The following is a 13,828-nucleotide window of genomic DNA, read 5'->3' as shown; positions in this document are numbered from 1 at the left end:
TCAAAGTAATGTGAGGCACATCTTCAATGGAAATAAGAGAGAGACAGAGAGAGAGAATTGGACACATCAGGACCTCTAGACACTGCAAATGAATTATAACTTACGTGCCACTTTGTGCATCTGGGGAATCAAACTAGAGTCAGGTTTTGCAGACAAATGCCTTAACTGGTGAGGCATCTCTCCAGCCCCCCAGCTGTTATTTTAAAAATGCATTTAACTAAAAATTTAATTGGAAAAATAAGGTTGAAATATATAGAAACATGTGGGGGGGGTTGACATTTTTTTAAATTACTCTAGAGCTCACCAATTAGGCTGGACTGGCTGGCCGGCAAGCTCTGCAGATGCTCCTGCCTCTTGTCCCCAACACTGGGATGGACAGTGGGTGCATGCCACCTCATTTGGCATTTTAACATGAGTAATGAGCTTTGAACTTAAATTAGGTCTTCATGCTTGCACAGCAATCATTCCATTGACTGAGCCATCTCCCAACCCCTATTTTATCATATGTTTAACACAGAGTAAGTCTTAATTGTGTCTACTGACAGTCTTAGAATGAATAAGGTATCAAGAAAGGATCATGAGTTCATTTTTTGGGATTATTTTCCCTTCATATTTCTTCTTTGCCTGGTTTATGTAGCCAAAAGAAGAAAAGATCATTTCCCCAGAACTACCCAAAAGAGTTGATTAAAATTTTCTAAGTCTTCTCTTAATCCTATATTTTTTATCATGTACATTAGAAGTACTAAATTAGCCATTGTCTCGGTTTCAATAGTCGATTCAACTACCTGTGCTGGTCCCTTACTTGCTACTACTGCTTGCGAAACTTGAAGTCTGTTGCATCACTTTCCCTAACTTAATGAAGTCACGCGTGTTTTCAGAATGTATATTTTCCCACGGAATCACAACGGGTGGAGGAACGGACATGAGTAGTAAGTATAGTGAGTCAATAAGCCAGGAAAGAGTTTAGAAGTAGTTAGTTCATTAGTGGATATTTTTAGATCTATTTCCTTCCTAAATCCTTCTAATTGCAGGAACTCAGATAATGAAGATCCCTCTCCATCCCCCTCCGGCACCACCACCACATGTGAGGATTTGGTTTCGTTGACCTTGCGGCATACCTCCGTGAAGTGACTATAGCCAGCTGTCCAGAGCAGCTCAAGACAGGAATGGTCACAGCATTAGCACTAATGGCAACTGGCATTATCAAAAACACTAGTGAAAGTTAATTCAATCAATTTAATTTCTCAGGACAGATTAGCAAATTAGAAAAAAAAAAAAAAGAACAACAACAAATGTCAAAGCAAACCCACTCTACCTAATTACCACTTGTACATTTCCAATGAAGGCTTTAAATACTAAAAAAAAAAGCTTTGAAATGAAGGTGTTGGAGCAGATTATTATCTGGCACATAGGAGGCTTAAAGGATTAAAATGAACTAATACTGTACTTCCTAAAACAGAAGTGACTTCCAGGCAACTGACAGCCAAGTGTTATCAGCAAGGCTAAATTTGGATCTCAGAACCTAAAAGCTAACTTCCGAAAAAAGGGCGCTAAAGCAAGTGTTTGTCCCAGGGAGGGCCAAGAAGTGGATGGGTCATGGCAGGCACGGCCCCCAAAGCAAAGCAACAATTCAAGCTATGGAAAACTGGGTCAAGTTATGGATAGCTAGAATGTTTTCTGGAAGATTAAAACAAAAAGAGCCTGGGCTGGAGAGATGGCTTAGCAGTTAACGTGCTTGTCTGCAAAGCCTAAGGACCCAGGACCCAGGTTCGATTCCTCAGTACCCACATAAACCAGGTGTACAAGGTGACACATGGGTCTGGCGTTCGTTTGCAGTGGCTAGAGGCCTCATGCACCCATTCCCTCTGCCCCCCACCGATAAATAAATAAAAATAAATGCTTAAAATTTTTTTTTTAAAGAACCTACACCACAAGGACGGGCCTCAGCCATTCTGTATAGAGAAATTGAAATCTGGCCCTCAACTGGCCAAAGCAGGCGTGTCTTGCAAGGACTGTGCCAAGAATCATCACATGAATGGCCCAGTGTCCAAGTAGGCCTGGATTTATGACTAACGTGTAGTCACAACTCTCACAGGGTATGGTTTGGTCAGTGGACATTTCAAAGGCTGGAACATCATGGTGCTCTGGCAAGACCAAAGATCAAACCTCAACATAACCAGAAAATATACAGAGGTAGTGCTGGGAATGGATCAATGAAAATCTAGCTCAGAGGTAGGTTACTTAAAAAAGTAGTGCCACATATGTGTATATGTGTGTGCATGTTTGCATGCATGTGGGTGTGTGAGTCTGAGTGTGTGTGTGTGTGCGTTTAGATACCAGAGAACCACCTCAGTCATTCCTTAGGAATGTCCTTCACCTGTTTTTGAGGCCACCTGTCCCTCCCTCCCTCCCTCCCTCTCTCGCTGTAGCGTTGATCCATCAGGCTCGACTGACTGAACAGCAGGCAAGCTCTGGGGCTCTGCACGGATTCACCTCCCCAGCAGTGGGATTACAGGTCCGCATATCACATCAAACATTGTTCTTGGAGACTGAACTTAAATCCTTACCCCTGTGAGGCCAGCAGTGCACCGACAAGCTCTCTCCCCAGCTCCCAGAGTTGAGTTGAGTTCACATCTTTAGAGTCCCAGCTAATGGGCTCTTATCAAACATGATGACACATGGAGAAAGAGCTTGTGCAGAAGAACTATACATCCCTCAGCAGGATGCCTAGCAGGCATGATGGGTGACCCCGACAAGGGTGCCAACCTTCTAGATGAGCTTTCATCAGACTTTGAACAGAACCCAACAATCCCTCCAACATCTGGCACAGTCTCTTAGTGTGTTTGAATCTCTGACCCCTGTCCTTACTGCTCCAGATGCACCAGAACATCCTAGAATCATTCCATGGCTGGATTCTACATCTGCCGGTCCTCCTGGGAGGGAGCGCTTTCCACGCACACTCATGGGCCCCTCCTTCTCCCCTCATTCGCACTTTTTTTTTCTCAAATACTATGTCTTTTCTCAAGAATATTTCACCAGCCGGGCGTGGTGGTGCATGCCTTTAATCCCAGCACTCGGGAGGCAGAGGTAGGTGAATCACCGTGTGTTCAAGGCCACCTGAGACTACACAGTGAGTTCCAGGTCAGCCTGGACTAGAATGAGACCCTACCTCAACCCCCCCACAAAAATAATAGTTTGCCATATACTTTCTTCTCTATCCTTCATTATCTTTGTGTTTCTTAGTTTCTGAGATCACATTACTTTTGGTTACCATGTGTCTCTTCCATTATGGGAATATGTACTCCACGAAGATGCAAACCCACTGTTGTGCCCAATTCACCAGATATAAGAATGCGTCTGAGCACCTCAACAACCATTTGTTGACATATACTGATTGCATTCACATAATGTTTTATGAAATAATGAAGTATTAAGTAATAAGACAGTAATCATTGGTGAGATTGAAATAAGCCAAACCCAGGGCTAGGGAGACTACGCAGCAGTTCAAGGTGCTTGCTTGAAAAGCCTATCAACAGGGCTCAGCTCCCCAGCACCCACATAAAGCCAGACGCACAAAGTGGCAGATGAGTCTGGAATTCCTTTGCAGCAAAAGGAGGTCCTGCTTGCATTCTCCCTCTCACACACAAACAAATAAAAAATAAAAATTTAAAAATGCCGGGCATGGTGGCACATGCCTTTAATCCTAGGATTATATAGTTCCTGTGGATTTAACTGCATATTAGATAAAGAAAACAAAAACATTACTGAGTAGTGCTGATTTTTTTAACAATTTTTTTTTTTAACTGATGAATATCTCTGCTCTTGAGTCTCAGACCTCTGATGGAAAGATTCCACGTTACAGGCAGGGCTGGGCAGAAAGGAAGCTAGCTTGAAGAGATGGGGAAGGACAACCCATAGCATAGTATGGTTTGCTCAGTTATTGAGCAAGCTAGATCAGCTCTTCAGGGTGATCAGATTGTCGTACTCACATGAAGCAACAATGAGGACTTCTGGAGGTCGAGGACTAAGCTACACCTGCACTGCATGTTCATGCTCACTGTTACCAATACCTTTGGGCACACTCACTGCTTGTTTGTAATTTTAAGGGTTACCTTCTTTGGATGGGAAAGGCAGGTATTTACATGCAGGCGCATTCTTGAATAAGTATGTGTCGTCAGCCTTTAGTCCTGATTTATACTTATGGTTCATAAAGTAATTTAGCTCACATGTAGAATTTGGTTTTGTTTTTTATTCCTATGCCAACCTAATAAATGCAACCCACTGCCCTAGAGTTTAACAGCGCAACACACTCAAACTCCATGAAACGCACATCTCAGCTGCAGAGTCAGCAGGGACAAGCCTTCTCAGCCACTCTGTCATGACACCCTCTCCCAGCCAAGAAATCTTGAAAGCTGAGTAAATTTGAAAAATATTTTTAATAAGGAAACAGCACAAACCAAAAGCACCTCTGTGCTCTAAGGGTCAAATGGGAGTTGATGCAATATTACTCAAGCCACTATGAACCAAAGCCTCCAGAGGCAGTGGTACATTATACCTGTACTTCACACATTCTTTCATTTGGTCCTCAGAAACAACACCCTGAGATGGACTTGGGAAAGCGTGTTTCCTCCCGTGTCATGAACCAGAAAATCAGGTCAAAGAATGCCAGGTCCCACAAAGAGGCGGGATGAGGAATAAAATTCACATTTCTTTCCTTATCCATGAAGGTTCTATTTTGTCACTGGACCTATGACATTACAGTCACCCTGGCCTTGCCTTACAATATATATGGAGTCAGTACTCGCCACACATAATGGATACAGTCGGTGAATGAGCAAACAGCAGTATTCCGTTTTTCTCAGCCAAGCAAGTATGACGAGTGGTAGGAAATGACAGGATCTTACCAAGATAGGAAAAATTATGCTAGTAAATTCTTTTTTTCCTTCACATTATTTTTTTAATCTCTAATCCTCTTACAAAAGATGATTACAAGAACTCTTGGATGGGGAAAGCAGAACTGAGACCTTAAGCTTCTCATACTGATAAGATACTTACACAGGAAGCAATAAGTTACCGCTGCTTTCTGTTTTAAGGATTCTTATCTGGAGGACAGGAAAGTGCCTTTTTTTTTTCACCACAGAACCTCACATTTAGGACACTTCCCAAAATAACATCTTCTGATCTTCAGCTGACAGCTGAAGCTGTTTCATAAATAGCCCAGCATATGCACTCCTGAGAGCGGGTAACATTCTCAATGCAAACACAACCCAGTCACACCAATTCCTTGTAGACTTCAGTGACAAGGTAAAATGTGTGACATCAAGCAGGCACGGAAATGCTACAAAGGACATCATAAATGTCTGCAGCTAATGATCTATGCAACTCTATATGGACTATTTCTGGAAGCTTTGAAGCAGAGGCCATTAGCAGATATATATGTCTATTTTTAACACATCGTTCACAAAGGAACATAAGATTTGTTCCAGGATAGTTAATATTTAAATAGTTTTAAAAAACAACTTTAGGCACAGATTCGTTTTAGTGAAAATGATACATACAAAAAATTCCTCTCTGAGTTTTCTATTTGAAACAGGTTTTGGTTTTTTTCTGAAGTAGATTTGGTCAACAACTATACACAACAAGATTGGATGTGTAACCATGGTCTGCTTCTCTCTCTCTCTTTCTCTTTCTTACACAAACATATATACATACACACAAGATGCCTAACTATAATATTTATGATCTAATATATCGGGAATTTATACTAAAATCATACAACAAGCTCGACAATTTCAGAGACAGAAAAAGGGAGAGAGAAATCAATTGTATTATAAAGGGGAAAAGAAGACAGGTGGAAGGTACTATGGAGCATAAATGGCTTGGGATGTTTTTCTTCTTTATGCCTCTGTGACTCCCTTTGTCTCCTTCTCTATGCCACCAGCACCCAGCACATCCAGCCTAGGAGGTAAGGAAAGAATTTTGCCTCGAGCCCCTGAGGACCACAATGGCTCTAAGATGGCATATAAATCTATAAAGTCCCACTATCCCTGAACAAAAACACACTGACATGGAGTAGATGACCATCAGAAAACACTGGAAACAGGAAGTAATCTCAAACTGCACCTTGTTTTGGTCTGAAGCACTATACTAGAGAGAATGTATGACAAAGGAAACAAACACACACACACACAAAAAGACATGAAAAACTTTATAGTTTTTGAAACAGCCACAAAATTATTTGAAAGTGTGAGCAATAAGAATAATGAGGAAAGCCAAAACTGATTCGTTTTAAAGAAAAACTGAAAGCTGACCATACCAAGGCCTGCAAATACACAAAACAGGAAATATGTCATAAAACACCAATGAACTGGCTAAGCAAACTATGGTATATGTATACAAGAATACTAATCAATAATAAAAAGATAAGCACTATCAAGTCAAACAAAGGTGTGGCTCAATCATAAATGCATAATGCTAAGTAAAAGATGCCAAATGTCTCCAATTTCATAGAAACACTATAGTGACCAATAATTACCAGAGGTAGAGAAGAGAAAAGGAGAATTAAGAAGAATTAGGGCAGGGATTTTTAGCACCAAATTATTTAACATGATACACTAATGGTGAATACAAGACATTAAGCACTTTTGCAAAACCCAGTGAACTTTACGACACAAATAGAAAACCTTAGTGCATCCAAAACTTTAAAATATATATATAATTTAGGAAGTCAGTCATCCAAGAATGGAATTCAGAATGTAATAAAAGAATTTAAATGTACTGCGCATGTATAAAGTGACCTCACTGAAGGAGGCAGGAAAATAAAGAACTGACTTATCTGACCTTAATTCCTAAGTTAGGAATGGACAGGAAAGGTGAAGGTATAAGAATAAAGGCAAAAGGAAGTACATATGTGCACAAAAGCTGTGTCTTCTAGTTGACAAGTGCTCCATAATGCATAAGCCACAGCCCCACAGGGAATACCTGCAACCCCACTGAGGAGGGTACCCAGTGGAATGGGGGATGGGATGAGGAAAAAGAGGATACCAACACATGATGCATCCATATGAAATATGTTGCTAATAATAAAAATAATGTTTTTAAAACAGTGCCAATGATGATTTCCCATTTTATGTTCTGTGTATTTAAAAGTTAATTGTGTTTTATTTTTAATTTATTTTTATTTGTTTGTTTTTTGTTTTTTCATTTGTAATTTATTTTTAGAACATTATACTATTTCACAGTGATTTTTATTATGTGTCCCTTTTGATAAAAATATAATTAAAAGCATTAGCTAAAATAAACTAGATGCTAATTTGCATCACCATTGCAAACATCAAAATGAGAGGAATACTCTTATGAGAATGAATGGGGTAGGTGGCTATATAGGTATTTCTCACCATAAAGGCTATCATCCTCTACAAGAAATAATCACAAAACTTCAGGGTTTCCTTCCTACAGTGATGTATGAATTTAACAAGATTATGTTTGAAGAGATTTACTTATAAAATTTGTAGTGATATGAGAATACAAACGCTTCTTATATAAAAGCACCTTCGAGATATTGTTCTTTCCTCCCAATTGGTGTAAGGAATAAAAACACAGAGAAAAGAGAATATATTACATGCTTTTCTCAAAAAATTTGCACATTTTGGGAAAGGATTAGTGTGTACGTATTACCAATTTTTCAAATACGTTTTAAAAGAGAACTATTAATACCTTATGACAATTCCCAACACACAATGCTGCAACATAAACTGGAGCTCATGACCTGCATGCACATGACACATGCGACCCAGCACACACTGATGGCCACACTTGGGGCTTCCTGGAGCTATCACGTTCTTTTAACATCATTACCCTAGTTGCCACCTGTTACAAATCTATCACCTAAAACGACTTCTCTCAAGCAGATACACACCAAGTTCAAATCTTACTTCCTTCTACTTTATATCACTTCTCTATTATGTCAGAAAAATGTGACTTTCATTTGGGACTAACTTGATAATCTTATTCATGACCACTAAAGCCACAAGCACACAGTGTCAAAGAAGTACTTATATATAGGTAAAAAAACAAAAAACAAACAAAAAAAAAAAACAGTCTTGAGTTTCACAAGGAAATGAGGTGTACAAATCAGAGGGCTTAACCCCTTCAAATCCCCGGACGAGACCAGAAGCATTTGTTCCTTCTCTCAGCAGGTCACATTTGTCCCCTGAGAAGCTGTATTTTATAGCTTTCTCATTCCAATCATTCACAAGAAAGAAAGCTGTAGGAAGCTTGCCTGTGCACTTCATAGAATGCTCTGCCCAGGGGTAACAGGATAATTTAGGGATATGTCAAGTGTTCAATAAAAGTTCACTATCTCAGGCTGGAGACAGGGCTCAATGGATAAAAGTGCTGGCTTACAAAGCCTAACAAACTAGGTTCAATTCCCCAGTGCCTACATAAGGCCAGATGCACAAAGTGGTGCATGTGTCTGGAGTTTGTGTGCAGTGGAAGGAGGAACTAGTAAGCCCATTCATGCTGTCTCTTCTCTCTCTTAAATACATATTTTTTAAATTCACTGATGTCTCATTACATTATTTAACCAAAATACTCTTTATGTCTGATCAATAAACATGTGAATCTTCAGCAATTCCCCATCATGATTTTTTTTTTTTCCAATTTTCAGGTGCAAGCAACTCCAACAGATCAGTTATGCAACAAATGAAAAGATTTTAGGCAATGTTCTCACCCACCTGTGTCAGACAAGATAATGTTATCAAGCAGAATTCTCTGTCCTCAACAGAAGAGGATTCAGGGTGTAAAGATAATAATAACATGCTAGAATATGTCCCACACTGTGCTCTATAAACACATGGTCTAATTAATAGTCATTCATTTCATAACTAGATAGGACAAACAGGATCTACCAAATGCCAGACTCATTCCACCAAGTATTTAAAGCTCGACAACCATGTGGACAGAGAGAAACAGCCTAGCTTAATCACAGATACCTGTTGGAAAATATTTCCAGGCTTACCAAGTAGCATAAATGTCAAAGGGCCTGTAAAGGCCAATGGAAATGATTCTCTATTAGCAACAAATTTACACTACAAAACTTGGGTAGCAAGGAGTTCTATATTAAAAGGCAAAACTGTATGCATCCTAAGGTTTCTATATTTGAAATGCCAAATCCTATTTTAAAAGGATTGTAGTAACATCTCATGCACAAATATAGGATATGCATTCTACTATTGTGGTCATGATATTAGCCGAACTTCAATCCAGTGAGGAAAATGTTAAGGAATACAATGGGAAAGCTTCAAATCAATGATCAAGGTTTAATTTCTTAGACGAAGGGAACATTTGAGCAGAGTTGCTAACAAGTGCCATACTAGCCAAATGGATTTATTTGAAGTTAATTTTATTTCCCAGACTTCACGTATACATTCTAGGATTAATTAGCAATGATATACACAATAGGAAAAAGAAGAATGAAGCAAAAGAACCTATTAGGGGTGATTTTATGAGTTACAAACTTTATAGTTAGCCTCCTCTAAAAATAGAGGTTAACTGGGCTGTAGAGATGGCTTAGCAGTGAGGGGCTTGCCTGTGAAGCGTAAGAATGCATGTTCGAGTCTCCAGGTCCCACATAGCTAGACACACAGTGACACAAGTGTGCAATGTTACGTATGCGCCATAAAGGGGCTCATGCATCTGGACTTTGTTCATGGGGGCTGACAGACTCTGTGTCCATTCTCTCTCTCTATCTCTCTCAAAAATAAAATAATAATAAAAAATAGAGGTAAGTGATATAATATTTTTTCAAATTAATTTTCTCACTTTTTGGTATCTTAAAACTTGGCATATAAAATACTATGCTGTGACCTAGATCAGTAAGCTACAATTAACATCAGAAGCACTATATTAACAGAATAAAAGTTGATGAGCCACTATTGGTGCACAGAAATAAATCTTGTCACAACATAGCAAAGCTTCTGTCAATCTTGTAATGAATGGTTATTTGGGGAAGTGGAAGTATCCAAGGCTTTAAGATACAATGCATTTCAGACACAGGGGTGAGTTAGTTGTGATGAATTTTATCCACATTTTCATATCCATACCAGATTATAAGGGTTGTTGCAAATTTGACTTTTTTAATATAGCCAGTATTCTTAAATCTAACTTTTTAAATAACTGAAACTTTTTAACAATTGAAATGGTTCGGGATGCTCAAAATATATCCACAGCATTTTTTAAATTATTTATGTATTTATTTATCTATTTATTTAGGCAAAAGAACTCCAGACACATGTCACCTTGTGCATCTGGCTTACATGGGACTGGGAAATTGAACCTGGGTCCTTAGGCTTCAAATAAGCAAGAACGTTAACTGCTAAGCTATCTCTCTAGCCCCATCAAGAGTATTATTTTTGCTTGAATTTTTCCTTATGGCATTCTCTTACCTGATAGAGGGCTAGCTTTAAAAAAAAGAAAAAAAAACATATGGAAGGCTTCATAACTTTGTGTGCCATCCTTGTGCAGGGGCCCTAATTTTTTTTGTACGGTTCCAATTTCAGTATATATGCTGCTGAGGAGAGTACAAAGGCTAGCTTTTTTGATGAACTGGCTTTTCAGTTTGGTTAGGGATTTTGGAAGCAGCAACTCAGAAAACGGAGTGCTGAAATAAATAGAGTCTATGTTTACAAACAGCTCACAATTTTCAGTAGGAAAGAGTACCATGAAACTAGTAACCCCAGCAAGGGCAAGTATGGCAACCATCCTCAAGAAGGTGAAAACTTTCTGCAAGAAAAAGAGGTGTGGGCTAAGGATGCTCTAACCCAGAAAATAAAATACCACAGGTGGCTTTCTGGACATTTAGATGTATTTACTTTACAATGTTATTTTACTTTTTTTGTCGACACACTTTCTGCTGGAAATTCCATTAAAACTCTTTAGATCTATGGTGCCTTCCCAAGTACCTTATGTCACTGTTTTAAAAATAATTCTCCCCATGCTACCACAAAAACAAAACAAACAACAAAAAAAAAAAAACCTGGAAAGGTCCTTATCAGTGGAATAACTGTAAATCCTGTCAATGGGAGCAAGTGGGGTTCTATTCTTATAGAAGAGACACATCCATTAAAAATCCACCTAAAAGGAGCCGGTGAATGAGATCAAATTGGGTGGCAGCGGTTTTTGTTGTGCACTTGACAATGCAAAGACATTTTCCAACAGCCCATCTAATGCAGCGTGGTGGGAAGCAGCCTTTAAAAACTTAATGACATTCCTCCAGTGAATTTCATGCTGCAGGCGAAAAGCACCAGCCATTCATTTTTCCATCTTGAGACACATTCTTCACCCCATTCAAAGGCCCAAGAAACAACAAGCCCGCACACTTTCCAAGGGTTGTCCCTTGTAGGGACTTGTGAGCAACCAAACATTCAGGCTGTGAAATATTTTTAAAGACCTCGTTTTAAGAATGTAACCTTTTTATTGCACTGTAGTTTCCACCTCCTAAACCCTCCTTCCCACCCCCAAACACAAATACATGCACTCTCAAGTGGGAAAGTTTAGGCAAAAGAAAAAGTTTTAATTATCTTCTCAGTGATTTCCAGGGGACAAAACCAGTGGAAATATTTTCAGAAGTTATTTCATTATGCATTCTTTTAAAAGTGGAATTTATGCTCCTTAATCTAACCAGAGGGAATGGGATCTCCTTTGAAAGGAAGTTATTGTTTAGCCGCGGTTCAAAGCGTGTGCTGGAATTGGGAAGGGGGGCAATGGGCAAGGGACGTGGGGAGCGGAGGGGTGGGTGGGAGGGAGCTGCCAGGATCACAATGTACATACAACTGGCTCAACCAGCTCCACATGAAACTTTAAGACCCCTTCTCCTCCTTCCACCACAACGTATTTCATGCAGTGTCCCATTTTGTTCTGTGGCTTCTAACCCTAAAGGCATTTGAGGTTCTGGTAAACGATAAATAAAGGCTAAGGGGAAGGGCTGGGGAGAGTTGACAAAGCACTTACTCTTAAGTATGACATTGCAAACCATTTGCGTTGGCTTTGCAGCAATCAATGCTACCAATAGCTACGCTTGTGCTCAGCTGGGAAAACTCTTGAAAAGCATTTATAAGTCCCAGATTCCCTGGCAGCCCATGTCCTTCCCCTCCGCACACAGCCTTTCTCTCTAGCGAGTCAGTTCTCATCTGGCCCAGCTTGTGTCCCTGCAGGTCAGTCACTGGGGAAGAATCCCTGAGAAGATGTCCCCCGGCTCTGGAATGACTTCCATGGCCACCTCGGCTAACAGGCCCTAGGTGATCCAACTAAGGGACGCCAGTAAGTATAATTCAGTAGACTATGGCATAGTAGGAATCAAAGACAAGTCATGACAATCTTCCACCAGCCATCAGTGACACTCCTCAGTAGTGATTTTCTTATGGTTTGTTTGTTTGTTTAGAGGTAAGCTTTCAGTTTGCACCCAACTAAAAGAGGGATTTTCAAATGAGCCAGCAAACTTTTATGGAAATGATACTTCAAGGTCTGACTCTGTACCAGAACGTAGGCCATAAAACATTTGTGTACACTTCACAAGCCTGCCTAATGCTAGAACTATATTATTCACTATTTTCTCAACTCATATTTCTGCCCCTACATTTAAATAAACTTTTTATCATTCACAGCCCACCCTTCTTTCTTCTCACAGATTTTGCAGTGACACATTTCTTTGTGTATTTGTTTATTCTACCTACCACAGTACCAAGAGGACAAGGACATTCCTCTTTTAGTTTTAACTGCCTGGATTACAATAAGAATGCAACAAATAGGGCTGGAGAGATGGCTTAGTGGTTAAGCACTTGCCTGTGAAGCTAAGGACCCCGGTTCGAGGCTCAGTTCCCCAGGTCCCACGTTAGCCAGATGCACAAGGGGGCGCACGCGTCTGGAGTTCGTTTGCAGAGGCTGGAAGCCCTGGCGCGCCCATTCTCTCTCTCTCCCTCTATCTGTCTTTCTCTCTGTGTCTGTCGCTCTCAAATAAATAAATAAATAAAATTTAAAAAAAAAAAGAATGCAACAAATATTTATACTAGAGGTGGACCAAAGATCAGCCTGACACCAGTATGATTTAATCTCAACACTATTAAAAAAAAAAAAACAACTTTTATTGACAATGTTTCATATGTATATAATGTATTTCAATCATAATCTCCCCACTATCTTTTCTTGTCCACTGCCCCCTTTCCACCAAACCCTTTCTTCTTTCCAACTAGTCTCTCTTCTACTAAGTCTTTTTCATACTAAAGATGTATAAAAAGCCATATATTGTCAGCTAATTTAAAAATAGAATTCAAAAACAGGAGTTTGAGCAGAAGTGGGTAGATAATGTTGCTCCCAGAAGTCACAGGTTGTTACAGGAAAATCCCAGTGCCAAGGGTGGGATACCTTCCAATGATTTGTTGGTTTGGGAGGCCCCCGAGGCCCTCAGTACAATATAGGTTATTGCCAGTGCTCTTGGTTGCTGACCAGAACTAGATGGTGAGAACCTATTGCTGAAGACACCACATACTTTAGCTGCAAGATGCCAAAAACTAAACATGGAACTCAGTTTTAAGCCTTCTCTCTGGTAGCACGCTATCACAGTGCTAGAAAGGTCTCTGTAGGCTGCTGGAGGAGAAAAGCCATCAATAATTTAATCAGTAGTAGATTCTGCAAGCAACATGACTACCTCGGCAAAGCGTGCCCACTAGTGCAACAGTGGCATGGGCGTTAAGGGGGTAACCAGATGATCTCGGATTAGGCTTGAGGCCCACTTCACAGGAAGGAATTTGTGCCTGATACTAAAATCCTC

The 13,828-nt window shown here is 39.9% G+C and overlaps 1 protein-coding gene and 1 non-coding gene across 2 annotated transcripts in view; both read right to left on the bottom strand.

The window, feature by feature from the left end:
* Positions 1 to 13,828, bottom strand: part of Irs1 (insulin receptor substrate 1) — a 67,913-nt gene that overhangs the window by 39,259 nt on the left and 14,826 nt on the right. The window lies entirely within an intron of this gene.
* On the bottom strand, positions 10,483 to 10,586 carry LOC123460468. The gene has a single exon (XR_006637024.1). It is a non-coding gene; the product is annotated as a U6 spliceosomal RNA (small nuclear RNA).

This window comes from Jaculus jaculus, chromosome 4 (genome assembly GCF_020740685.1).
Source record: "Jaculus jaculus isolate mJacJac1 chromosome 4, mJacJac1.mat.Y.cur, whole genome shotgun sequence".
Classification (NCBI taxonomy): Eukaryota; Metazoa; Chordata; class Mammalia; order Rodentia; family Dipodidae; genus Jaculus; species Jaculus jaculus.
The sequence above is the reverse complement of the archived record's forward strand: the minus strand, read 5'-3'. Positions and strand labels throughout refer to the sequence as shown.